Source organism: Macaca mulatta, chromosome 5 (assembly GCF_049350105.2).
Source record: "Macaca mulatta isolate MMU2019108-1 chromosome 5, T2T-MMU8v2.0, whole genome shotgun sequence".
Lineage (NCBI taxonomy): Eukaryota > Metazoa > Chordata > Mammalia > Primates > Cercopithecidae > Macaca > Macaca mulatta.
Genome location: NC_133410.1, coordinates 39,866,626 through 39,879,244, shown reverse-complemented (window position 1 = coordinate 39,879,244; position 12,619 = coordinate 39,866,626). Strand labels below are relative to the sequence as shown.

Below are 12,619 nucleotides of genomic sequence, written 5' to 3'. Positions count from 1 at the left end.
ATGTGATTCTCCTGCCTCAGCCTCCTGAGTAGCTGGGATTACAGGCACCCGCCACCATGCCTGGCTAATTTTTTTATATTTTTAGTAGAGATGGGGTTTCACCATGTTGGCCAGGCTGATCTCCATCTCCTGACCTCAGGTAATCCACCCACCTCAGCCTCCCAAAGTGCTGGGATAACAGAGAGGAGCCACAGTGTCTGGTCAGCTCATTTACTTTTCTATCTTCGGGATGATGCACAGAACCTGACACATAATAGATGCTTGAAAAATGTTTGTTGGATGAAACAATAGCTGGATGTTTAGATGAATCATCATAACAGAAAATACTTAGATGAGACTTATAATGGTGCTGTTCTAAAGACTGCACCTACAGTTACACGTGGAATCCTCTTAATACTCTCAAGGAAGTGGGTACTGCTAAAGAGTCTAAAGGTCATGAATGGCTAAGTTAATTGCCCATATTCACCCAGTAAGTGGCAGAGATGGGATTCAGACTCAAGCATCTGGCTCCAGACTGTGTGTGTGTGTGTGTGTATTTTTTTTCTTGACTGTTTTTGATTGACACATAATAACTGTACATATTTATGGGATACAGTGTGATATTTCAATACATGTATACAATGTGTGATGATCAAATCAGTGTAATTACCAAATCAAATCCAACATGTCAAACATTTACTATTACTTTGTGTGGGGACAGATGGTATTCTTTTTAAATTTTTATTTATTTTAAATTTAATTTATTTTTGGGGCACAGAGTCTAGCTCTGTCACCCAGGGTGAAGTGCAGTAGCAGAATCACAGCTCAGCGTAGCTCTGATTTTCCAGGCTCCAGCGATCCTCCCACCTTAGCCTCCTGAGTAGCTGGCACCACAGGTGGGTGCCACCCTGCCAGGCTAATTTTTTTGTTTTTTTTTTTTTGAGACTGAGTCTCCCTCTGTCACCTAGGCTGGAGTGTAATGGTGCCATCTTGGCTCACTGCAACCTTCGCCTCCCGGGTTCAAACTATTCTGCTGTCTCAGCTTCCTGAGTAGCTGGTATTACAGGTGCCCACCACCACACCACCGGCTAATTTTTATACTTTTAGTAGAGATGGGGTTTCACCATGTTGGCCAGGCTGGTCTTGACCTCCTGACCTCAGGTGATCGCCCGCCTTGGCCTCCCAAAGTGCTGGGATTACAGGCATGAGCCACTGCGCCCAGCCCTGCCTGGCTAATTTTCTATGTTTTGTAGAGACAGGGTTTTGCCCTGTTGCCCAGGCTGGTCTCAAACTCCTGAGCTCAAGTGATCTGCCTGCCTCAGCCTCACAAAGTGCTGGGATCACAGGCGTGAGCCACTGTGCCCAGCCCAGACTGTGTCTTTTTTTTTTTTTTTCTTTGTTTGAGACAGAGTCTCACTGTGTCCCCCAGGCTGGAGTGCAATGGCATGATCTTGGCTCACTGCAACCTCCGCCTCGTGGGTTCGAGCGATTATCCTGCCTCAGCCTCCCAAGTAGCTGGGACTACAGGTGCATGCCACCATGCCCAGCTAATTTTTGTATTTTTTAATAGAGACAGGGTTTCACCATGTTGGCCAGGCTGGTCTCAAACTCCTGACCTCAAGTGATCTGCCCGCCTCGGCCTCTCAGAGTGGTGGGATTACAGGAGTGAGCCACCGCACCCAGCCCAGACTGTGTTCTGGAGGACTAAGTGTATACAGGTGATGGATACATGGTGGACACAAAGGTATTCCAAGCAGAAAAATAATAGAAGCAGAGGCAAGAATGTTCACATTATTTTGATGTAGATTTTATAGTCAGTAAATTTGGCCACATCTGCAATTAATTCTGTCCTATAAAATCATCATCCCCTGCAGTATAGTTCAGATTAAAACCTTAACCCTCCCCGTCCCAACACACACACATTTTTAGAGATGGTTTCTCATTATGTTGCCCAGGCTAGACTGGAACTCCTCCGTTCAAGCGATCCTCCCACCTTAGCCTCCTGAGTAGCTGAGACTATAGCTGCATGCCACGGTGCCTGGATTAACCATAGTTTTGAAAACACACTTTTAATCATTCTCAAATGTGTTCCTAACCCTCACATCCTAGATGAGCTAGACCCTTTCTTGACACACACCTCTCAATATTGAGATCATAACATTTAAATGTATATCCGCATTCACTCATTCATTCAAGGGACACTTACTGAGTGCCCATTATGTTCCAGACACTATTCTTGACACTAGTGATACTAGTGATACCACTACTAGAATACACACAACATTTGTAACACAATCATAGACATATATGGAATTTTTTGTGAGGCCATGGAGGCCATGGTTAGGATTGCAGGTTCACGAGCCAGAATGCCTGGGTTAAACCCCAACTCTGCCACCTTCTAGTCCTGGGAACTCAGTAATGTCATTTACTTGGTCTCTTTCTGTATAAAATGAGCATAACAACAGTCTCTAGCTCATGGGCTTGTTGTGAGGATTACATAGTTAATACATGTAAAGTGTGTGGCGTAGTATCTGGCAAATACTCAGTAAGTACTTAATAAATGTTAGCAATTTTATGTTGGCAATCTTTTCTGATAAGTTATTGCTGAATGATTGAGCTTCTTAGGTGGGGCTGTTTTCCATTATAAAATAGAAAGAAATCTGCAGATCGTCTCTGGTAGGGAATAAGTCTTAAAGGGATACAGAGGAATTAACAGCATTTGTTGCCATAACAAAATCATTCCGTGGTCTTGAGCAGGCCTTTAAGAGCCTATAATTTACATTAGTGCTCCCTCCATCTCAGCGGGACAGGCTTTGGCAGAGCTATTTGTGCAAGAACGAAGGTCAAGGGACTCCTTGCATTGAAGGCCTTTCTCAAAATGAAGGATTTGGCTTCTGAGATTAATGTTCGAAGTGAACCCCTGCTATACTTAATTCCCTTTTCTGTGAACTCAGTACATTTTTAAAATTCAGTCAGGGGCCCTCCTATGGTGTGGCATGGAAACCAACGGCCCAGACTCCCTTCTAAACGAGTTCTGAATGGCTCTCCCTCATCCTATGGGCTGTCTACTGCATTCTAGGGGTAGCCCCTGGGCTAAATCCTTTGGATTCAAGAGTGCCCTGGAATAAAACGTCTTAAATTTGCACATATTAGACTTAGTGGGAATTTAATATTAAAGTTGAAAACAAAAATATGTTTTAGAAAAAGCTTCTATGGGTGTGGCCACCCTATGGGGAAAGTGGAGGCTTTAGAAACTGTGGGGATGAGAGGTCTCTCTGGTCAAGCTGCACGTTCTGGATTAAAACAGGATTTCTTGGCCGGGCATGGTGGCTCACGCCTGTAATCCCAGCACTTTGGGAGGCCGAGGCGGGTGGGTCACGAGGTCAGGAGTTCAAGACCAGCCTGGCCAACATGGTGAAACCCCATCTCTACTAAAAAATACAAAAATTAGCTGGGCATGGTGGTGCACGTCTGTAATCCCAGCTACTTGGGAAGCTGAGGCAGGAGAATCTCTTGAATCTGGGAGGCAGAGGTTGCAGTGAGCCGAGATTACACCACCGCACTCCAGCCTGGGCGACAGAACAAGACTACCTCTAAAAAAAAAAAAAGATTTCTTTTCTGAATAATACCTGTTGAGAGAAATAATCACCAGCCACGATAGAAAGCTTAGGTTCAGGCCGGGTGCGGTGGCTCATGCCTGTAATTCTAGCACTTTGGGAAGCCAAGGCAGCCAGATCATTTGAGCCCAGGAGTTTGAAACCAGCCTGGACAACATGATGAGACCCCATCTCTATAGTTTCAGTAGTGTGGAATAGTGAAAAGCAGTAAAAACAAACAAACAAACAAACAAACAAAATAAAACTTGGCTCTGCAACTTACTAGCAATTACTGAGAACCTTACTTTCCTAATCTGATCACTCTTGTTGCCCAGGCTGAAGTGCAATGACGAAATCTTGGCTCACTGCAACCTCCGCCTCCAGGGTTCAAGCGATTCTCCTGTCTCAGGCTCCCGAGTAGCTGGGATTACAGGTGCCCGCCACCATACCTGGCTAATTTTTGTATATTTAGTAGAGGCAGGGTTTCACCATGTTGACCAGCCTGGTGTTGAACTTCTGACCTCAGGTGATCCAACTGCCTTGGCCTCCCAAAGTGCTGGGATTACAAAGCGTGAGCCACTGTGCCTGGCCCTGCCTTATCCATATTTAACTCTCACAGTTGTGACAATTAAAGGTGATAATAAATCTATCATTGGGAATGCTATGTACATGCTATGCCCATAAGTGGAAATGGTATGCACATGACTGGTTATTTTTTTATTGTGGCTTACCTCTCTTGATGAGGGTGTCTTAGATAGTATTATTTGATCTAAGACAAGCATGGGAAAGATAATTCTTTGTGAGCTTTGGAGGAGGTTTCTTTCCAGATTCAAAAGGAAATACCATTTCTTCAGTAACTTCTATGTGCCAGGGTCCATGCTGAGATTTTAGCTCTCATTTAACTCTTGTAGAAATCCAGAGAGATGGCCAGGCGCAGTGGCTCATGCCTGCAATCCCAGCACTTTGGGAGGCTGAGGCGGGTGGATGACCTGAGGTCAGCGGTTCGAAACCAGTCTGGCCAACATGGTGAGACCCCGTCTCTACTAAAAATACAAAACTAGCTAGGCGTGGTGGTGCATGCCTGTAATCCCCGCTACTTGCTAGAATTGCTTGAACCTGGAAGGCTGAGGTTGCAGTGAGCCAAAATCGTGCCACTGTACTCCAGCCTGGGCAACAAGAGTGAGACTCCATCTCAAAAAAAAAAAAAAAAAAAAAAAAAGAAGACTGGGTGCGGTGGCTCACGCCTGTAATCCCAGCACTTTGGGAGGCCGAGGCAGGCGGATCACGAGGTCAGGAGTTTGAGACTAGCCTGACCAACATGGTGAAACCCCATCTCTACTGGAAAAAAAAAAAAAAAAAAATTAGCTGGCTGTGGTGGTGTGTGCCTATAATCCCAACTACTCAGGAGGCTGAGGCAGGAGAATCACTTGAACCTGGGAGGCAGAAGTTGCAGTGAGCCAAGATCGCACCATTGCACTCCAGCCTGGGCAATAGAGTGAGACTCTGTCTCGAAAAAAAGAAAGAAATCCAGAAAGATAGGTGTTATTAATTTATAAATGAAGACACTAAAACTCAAAGTGATTAAGCAATTTGTCCAACATCACATAGCTCAGGGAAAAAATTGAGATTCAAACTCAAATCTATTGGAAACGAATTTTCATGCTGTTTGCACTCACTCCGGAACATTGCCTCATAGGCAGAAGGAAAAGAAGAAAACAGAAAGTAAAAGGCAAGGGTCTGGAAAACTAAAATGCCCCAGGAAAATGGAGTGGGCCTAAGAATTAAAATAATTGTAATAATAATAAAACAGGCGGCAAGGTTAGCCAGAAAAAAGAAATAATGAAAGTTCACATTTGTTTTGCTATAGCCTGCCACTTAGAAAAATCTATTTTATTTTTGTCATGTTCCTGGGGAGGGCAGTGAGAAATAGGAACAAGAATTATACCCATTTCTCCAGTGGATTTGGGGTTCAAAAAAAAAAAAAAGAAAAGGCCGGGCGCGGTGGCTCAAGCCTGTAATCCCAGCACTTTGGGAGGCCGAGGCGGGTGGATCACGAGGTCAGGAGATCGAGACTATCCTGGCTAACATGGTGAAACCCCGTCTCTACTAAAAATACAAAAAACTAGCCGGGCGTGGTGGCGGGCGCCTGTAGTCTCAGCTACTTGGGAGGCTGAGGCGGGAGAATGGCGTGAACCCGGGAGGCGGAGCTTGCAGTGAGCCGAGATCACGCCACTGCACTCCAGCCTGGGAGACACAGCGAGACTCCGCCTCAAAAAAAAAAAAAAAAAAAAAAAAAAAAAAAAAAAAAAAAAAAAAAAAAAAGAAAAGATATACCCACTTCATAGGTGTCAGTGGGCAAAACTGAAGAAGGAGCAGGCAACATCTGAGAAAGGGTAACTGACCCTCTCTGAGATGAGGACTCACTTCCTGAAGTGGAACCTGAGCCTCCTCAAGCAGGAGTTTTCCCTGACTCCACTTCCGGTTCACCTGGAGTCACTGATCTCCACACTTTCAAATTCCTTTTATTTTTATTATTTTATTTATTTATTTATTTGAGTCAAAGTCTCACTCTGTCACCCAGGCTGGAGTGCAGTGGTGCAATCTCGGCTCCCTGCAACCTACACCTCCTGGGTTGAAGCCATTCTCCTGCCTCAGCCTCCGGAGTGGCTGGGATTACAGGTGCCCGCCACTATGCCCGGCCAATTTTTGTATTTTTAGTAGAGATGGGGTTTCACCACGTTGGTCAGGCTCATCTGGAACTCCTGACCTCAGGTAATCTGCCTGCCTTGGCCTCCCAAAGTGCTGGGATTACAGGCATGAGCCACCGTGCCCAGCGAGAATGTCCCCTCTGGAATCCTTCAGCTTGGACAGTCTGTGACGGTGAGCCTTTTTTGAGGCCATAATCCAGATACTTCTGGAAAAGAAAAGAAAACTTCAGGCTAATATGGAGCTGGGTTTTTTAGTTGTCTTAAGGGGGTGGAGCCATTGTTTGTGCCTGGCAGTGTCAACCTTTAGGTCTGGTGAGGGAACTTTGCTGAGAGAGTTCCCACTGCCTGCTGCTCACAGTACATGCTGGCTGGTATTGACAAGGAATAAACATAAATGCAGGAAATGTTGAATTTGTCTGGGTTAAATTTTGCCTCAAGAGAAGATAAAAGATCAGAAGGATTTAAAATGTTCCAGAATTCTTTGCTGGTTTTTTTTTTTTTTTTTTTTTTTGAGACAGAGTCTCGCTCTGTCACCCAGGCTGGAGTACAGTGGCCGAATCTCAGCTCACTACAAGCTCTGCCTCCCAGGTTTACGCCATTCTCCTGCCTCAGCCTCCCAAATAGCTGGGACTACAGGCGCCCGCCACCTCGCCCGGCTAGTTTTTTGTATTTTTAGTAGAGACGGGGTTTCACCGTGTCAGCCAGGCTGGTCTCGATCTCCTGACCTCGTGATCCGCCCGTCTCGGCCTCCCAAAGTGCTGGGATTACAGCTTTGAGCCACCGTGCCCGGCCTCTTTGCTGGTTTTAAGGAATCATTTTTCCCAAAGGTGGCAAATGCTGCTTTTAAATTTACGGTTTTCTTGATTCCCCTTCAACCTTTATTTCGCTCTCTTAGGGCTACTACTTTTTAATTAATTTTCACTTAACTTTATAATACTGATGAAATAAAGAAAAATGAGGGTTATTTATATATATTTTAATAAAATCTAGTTTGATTTTTCAACTTTAAAAAAAAAATTAGAACTGAGAACCAGTCCCGACCTCACCACCCAGTCCTTGGACTTATACTTAACCCGTGTGATTTCAGTGTTTTCATCTGTAAAATGGGGACAAAATAGCTCATAGGATCATTTTATAAGGATCAGATAAGGTAAGAAGGGTGAAAGTGCTCCATAAAGTAGAAAGGGCCTCATTAATGGGATTATGATTTCTTTCTTTCTTTCTTTCTTTTTTTTTTGAGACGGAGTCTCGCTCTGTCACCCAGGCTGGAGTGCAGTGGCCGGATCTCAGCTCACTGCAAGCTCCGCCTCCCGGGTTCACGCCCTTCTCCTGGCTCAGCCTCCCAAGTAGCTGGGACTACAGGCGCCCGCCACCTCGCCCGGCTAGTTTTTTGTATTTTTTAGTAGAGACGGGGTTTCACCGTGGTAGTCAGGATGGTCTCGATCTCCTGACCTCGTGATCCGCCTGTCTCGGCCTCGCAAAGTGCTGGGATTACAGGGTTGAGCCACCGTGCCGGCCATGATTTCTTTCTTTAAATGTGAAGTTAAATGGAGGATAAAGGGTGGAGGCACTGATAACATTTTAGCCTTCAATAATCACTTTTTAATATTTATGAGGAGTTTCAAAATCATTTCCCTCTCTTTCATACTGCTTTTCAAACGGCAAGGGTCATTATTTGTCCGGCCCAGTCTGGGATAAGTAACTCTCCCAGGGTTAGACACCAGGTCAAGTGCTAAAATACAAATGAGAATTAAGCACAGCAGATGGATGATTGCTGGGTCCTGAGTTTCCTTCCTATTAGTGAGCTTCATGGAATGCAGGCAAATTAATCTCCATTTCTCTTGTCAATCTGGTAACTTTTAAGTGAGATGAAATTCAGTTGGCTACCCTTTACAGGGACTTTATTTCCCATTGTATTCAAGACTGTCAGCAATGAATGTAAACTGTTTGTAAAAATCCCATCGTTAGAATCTTCCAGAAACTGAGGCTGGGAGAGATTAAATATCTTGCTCATGGCCTCACAGCTAGTGAGTGGCAGTGCTGGGGCTACAGCCCATGTCTAACTCTGACCACACGCCCCTTCTTCAGAAAAAAGCCATAATGTAAATAATAATAAGAATAACAACAATAACGGCAGCTAACACTATGTGCCAGGCACCGTTCTAAGCTCTTTGCATGTGTTAACTCAACCAGCAAAGAACCATTTTTGGAACATTCTTTCACTAAAGTAGCCCGGTATTTTTTTTTCCCCTCAGCTGAATGACACTGCAACCCGAAATCACAACTCTGTTTTAGGTTCCTGGTGGTGCCTGCTTCCTCTTCTCGTTTGTTTAGTCACAGAATTAGATTCCTGTTGGCCCATTCCGCGCCTACAAACAGGCTTAGCGCTCCACTGAAATGCGGGAGGCTCCTTAACTCTTGTATAAACAGGTAAGGCGAAGGGGGTGGGGCGCGGATTGCGGACATCTGGGTTTCTTGGGGATTGGGATGGAGTGGGGGTTCGAGCCAACTCCCCAGAGAGCAGGCAAGGTGAAGCGAGAGCTTGGCTGCTGTTTCTAAATGCAATGTTTTTTTGTTCCCTTTCTAGAAACCCTTCGTAACTCTAGGTCAGAGCGCATTAAAATGAGCCACTTCTGAACGAGCAGCGCCCAGGCCCCAGGCCCTGCTGCGAAGGCCCCAGCAAAGGTCAGGGCCCGGTCCGCGTGACGCTCCTGCCTGCGTGCGGCCAAGCCATGCTCGGCCCCAGGTAAGGACGCCCCGGGAGCTCTCCTCGGGCACGCGGGGGTCGCGGAGATCCCACCTCGTCCAGCGACTTCTTTATGGGGGGAAGAAGGGGAACGGGGCGGTTCCGATCGGCTTGAAATTCAACAGCAGGTTCCTAATTCCTCCAGCGTGGTTCTGGCTGGGTTTCTCCAACAGCCCGAAGGGGGCCGAGCGTCTGGCTGGGACAGATGCCCCCAGGTGGAGCAGGTGCCACTTCTGGGTGTCTGAAAGGCATGTGACTTTTGGGGCGGGGAGAGAAGTCCTTCTGGTCAAGTCCCCCAATTTCTGCCATCAAGGCCGATTTTCTTTGAACCTTCAGCAAAGGTATCTGCGCTCCTAAAAACAAGAGGAATGTGGCACTGGCCTTTAGCCAGGGGAGGCTCAGCGAGCAGGATAAAATTTCAGGGCAGATTTACGGGAAGTTGCCGGTGTTGGGAGTAAAAATCTGGTTTGGTGAGTTTAAGGGAAGGGAGTAGACGAGACACAACCTTGCTACTGTGAGGCGGATGGCCTCGGCAGGGGGCGGGCGGCGGGAGGAGAGAGGGAGGGAACCGGGAAGGGCCCGCAGACCAGACGCTGTGCGCTCCGGTGCGCAGCGCCCCACGCAGCCGGGACCCGGCGCCGCTTTGCGGGTGGAACCGCCGCGCGCTCCTGGCCTCGGGAGCTGAGCTCGAGAGAACTTCGCTGCCTTCGGGTCGCCGCTCCCGCTTTCCACTGTGGAATGTGCAGCTTGGGATAAAGAGAAACCAGGGTTTGGGGAGCGGTCCTCCTGGAGACTTTCTCTCCGCAGGTCTCCAAGGTTAAGCAATTCTGACCCACTGGAATTCCCAGAGCCTGGGAGTTAAGCCTAAAACGCTCTGTTGCTTTAAGCGGCGCGGTGGGGAGTCGCTGGACACTCCTTATTTTGGTTTTACATTAAAAAGAAGGCGGACGAGAAGATGTTGTAGGTGACTTCCTAGCTGTGTTAAGTTGCTCCTGGGCTGTGAATGGTGTTAATTTCTGAAGTGGGCGGCTCCAAAAACTTAACAAGGAAAGGTAAGGTGTTTTTTGGTATTCCTTCTAACTATTGTCCCTTAATCTTACATTTGGGTCCCAATTTTTGAAGTATATATTTTTTTCTTTTTCTTCTCTTTTTAGCCCTTATCCCTCATGCTATCACTCACCTTCTGTCTCTTGGTATATTTAGTGGGAAATAAAGTGTTTATAAAAAGGTTTGAAAAGGGTCAGCTTCTGGGAAGGCAGATAATCATTACAGTCAGCCCCATCGTGTTTCCTGTAGTGATGAATCTTTTTCCATAAAAGAAACTGATTTTTTTTTCACTCTTGAAAATACATGATTGGACCGCCCAGAAGCACAGGTGACTTTAGACTCAGATTATTACAGTGAGATTGAGGAAGCGTCCTGGACAGGAGGCATCTCATTTAAGTGTTAACCAGGGCAGAGGGGGGTCTTCCTGCAGTAATTTACCTCTGAAAGTAACACTCGGTGGAGGTGTAGTTGTTTCAAATTAAAAATTCAACCTGTAGAAAAGGGTAGGGCTGACGAATTATGACATCTGACAAATTAGCAGTTGACCGGATATTTAAGAAATCAGATAAAATAAATGGAAGTGGAACTTTTCAAATAAATGACTCATTTTTTAATTAGGTAAAAGTTCAGCCACTCCTGGGTACTGTCCCAAGGCATAAGTGATAGGAAGATACCACCAAGGTCCTTACAGGCCATTACAGATCTGAACTAAAAATCAAACCTTTTTTTTTTTTTCTGGTGGTATTTTAATGACTCACTGTTTTCTTTAGCAGGAATATAGATTAAAAAATGTATTCTTTCAAAGTTTTAAGGCAAGGTCATACGAATTTCTCAGGGGAGGGAAAGCAAAGGGTTGGCAACCCAACATGAAGGGGCTGCCGAAGTTTTGAGCTCAAAAGGTTGGCAATTAGATCCAGAGCGTTTGAGAATTGCAGGTGCTGATTCTAATGGTCAGCGGCATAACACACAACCTCTAGATAAACCAAAGTACTCAACCTAGAGGATAAGAAGAGATCACTTTGTGGGAGTTTGTGTTGCTAGTCATTTAAACAATGATCTTTGTCAGATTGCTGACTTGAAGTCTTGGAGGGAACTAAAATCAACCCAGTCTGAAAGGAAAACAGAAGGAAAAAAAGAAAGGAAGAGATGGTTTGGGTTTTAATATTTTTTTCTGGTCTGCTTTACCCTTCATCTTGTTCTGATATACATACTGTTGGCCTCTTTGACCCAATTATTGCACACTGGAAGAATGGGATCTCAGAAATTTCCCAAGCACCTAGCTTCGTGATTAACTTTCAGTATGTGTCAAATGAAGAAATAAGGCTAGCTCTGCCGTCCTTTACCTGGCTGGGTAGGCCATGCTTAAATTAATTAGATCAAGATATTCTGAATATCAATCAATTATTAAAGATTTATTATCTTCCTCTTGGTTTTTGCATTTACAGAAGTTCGTAGGATTGAGAATTCATCATCATCATTTTTTTTGTACCAATCTCTGTATTTTTAATAGTCAACATGTTTATTTTTGACTCCCCCACTGTGCTGCTTTAAACTAAATTTTGAAAGAATTCTGCCCAAAGCAGTGGTGATACTGAGGATGAAATAAAGACAGAAAGCAAGGGAACTACATGCTTCTGGACACATGTTCTATACACTTGCTCTAACCAGTGTCAAAGACTATTCATATTTTTTTTCCTCACATGATAAGAACATTCATATTAGACTATTTGGTTTACTGTTCTACCTAATGATTTTTTTAAAAGATTGGGTTAAAGTAGGCAAAATTATTTTCTTACAAAAGGATTTAATTTGCTTTTCAAATTCTGCTCTGAAGCTCAAGATTAAATCATGTCCCAAATGACTGAGCTTTCATTGCTATAGAAAAGCATTTGGCTATTTCAGTAAGTTTCCACCTCCACATCTTAAGTCTCCTGATTTATCAGAAAAGGTCAGGGGAGTGGATACAAGGATGAAGGTGGGAGATTTTCTTAACATTGGACCCAGGCGCAAGGAAAACTGTGATTAGGTTATCCCAGAAGATACCTTATTCTGGGGAAAAATAACTTACTCTGAAGAGGGTTTAAGTTTGGGATTCATGAGACTTAGGAGAAAGGGTATGTTTAGAATGAAGGTAGAATTTGGGTGCCAAACTTTTATGAAGTTACAATGAAGACATTAAATGCAGCTTTAAGTGCTTGTCACAGTGATTCCAAGCTAAAGGTTATGTTGCAGTGTTTCAGCTACTGGCCTGATTAGGAGATATATTTTCTTTCCCTCTTGGGAACAGTCTCTGTGTCTTAATGATGATGCTGATTTTCTGGTTTAATATCATAAAAGGTGTGTGTTAGTCCCAACATTACTGCTCCAAGTAATGGCTTCAAAGAGCAACCGGATAAATATTTTCAATAACAGCAATGCAGAGATGACTTGGGTTTCAAGATAGGAGGCCTTTGGAGCCTCCAGAGAATTGTCGTAGAAGTGATCAGTAACTAATTGCTCAGTTGCCACCTCAAGTTGTTGTTTCCATCTTATGCTGGAGAGAT

General features: G+C 44.8%; 1 protein-coding gene across 19 annotated transcripts in view; it reads left to right on the top strand.

Moving 5' to 3' along the window:
* The first annotated feature begins 8,504 nt into the window (after positions 1–8,504).
* The window catches only part of RBM47 (RNA binding motif protein 47), a 206,579-nt gene continuing 202,464 nt past the window's right edge, over positions 8,505–12,619 (top strand). For 6 of the 19 annotated variants that reach the window (XM_078003283.1, XM_078003260.1, XM_078003286.1 and 3 more), the window contains exon 1: positions 9,589–10,081. The gene's annotated coding sequence lies outside the window, so the exon portion shown is untranslated. Of the gene's footprint in view, positions 8,714–8,870; positions 9,030–9,493; positions 10,082–12,619 lie in introns of those variants that run through there. The other 13 variants (XM_078003299.1, XM_078003279.1, XM_001095351.5 and 10 more) reach the window with 7 other exon arrangements.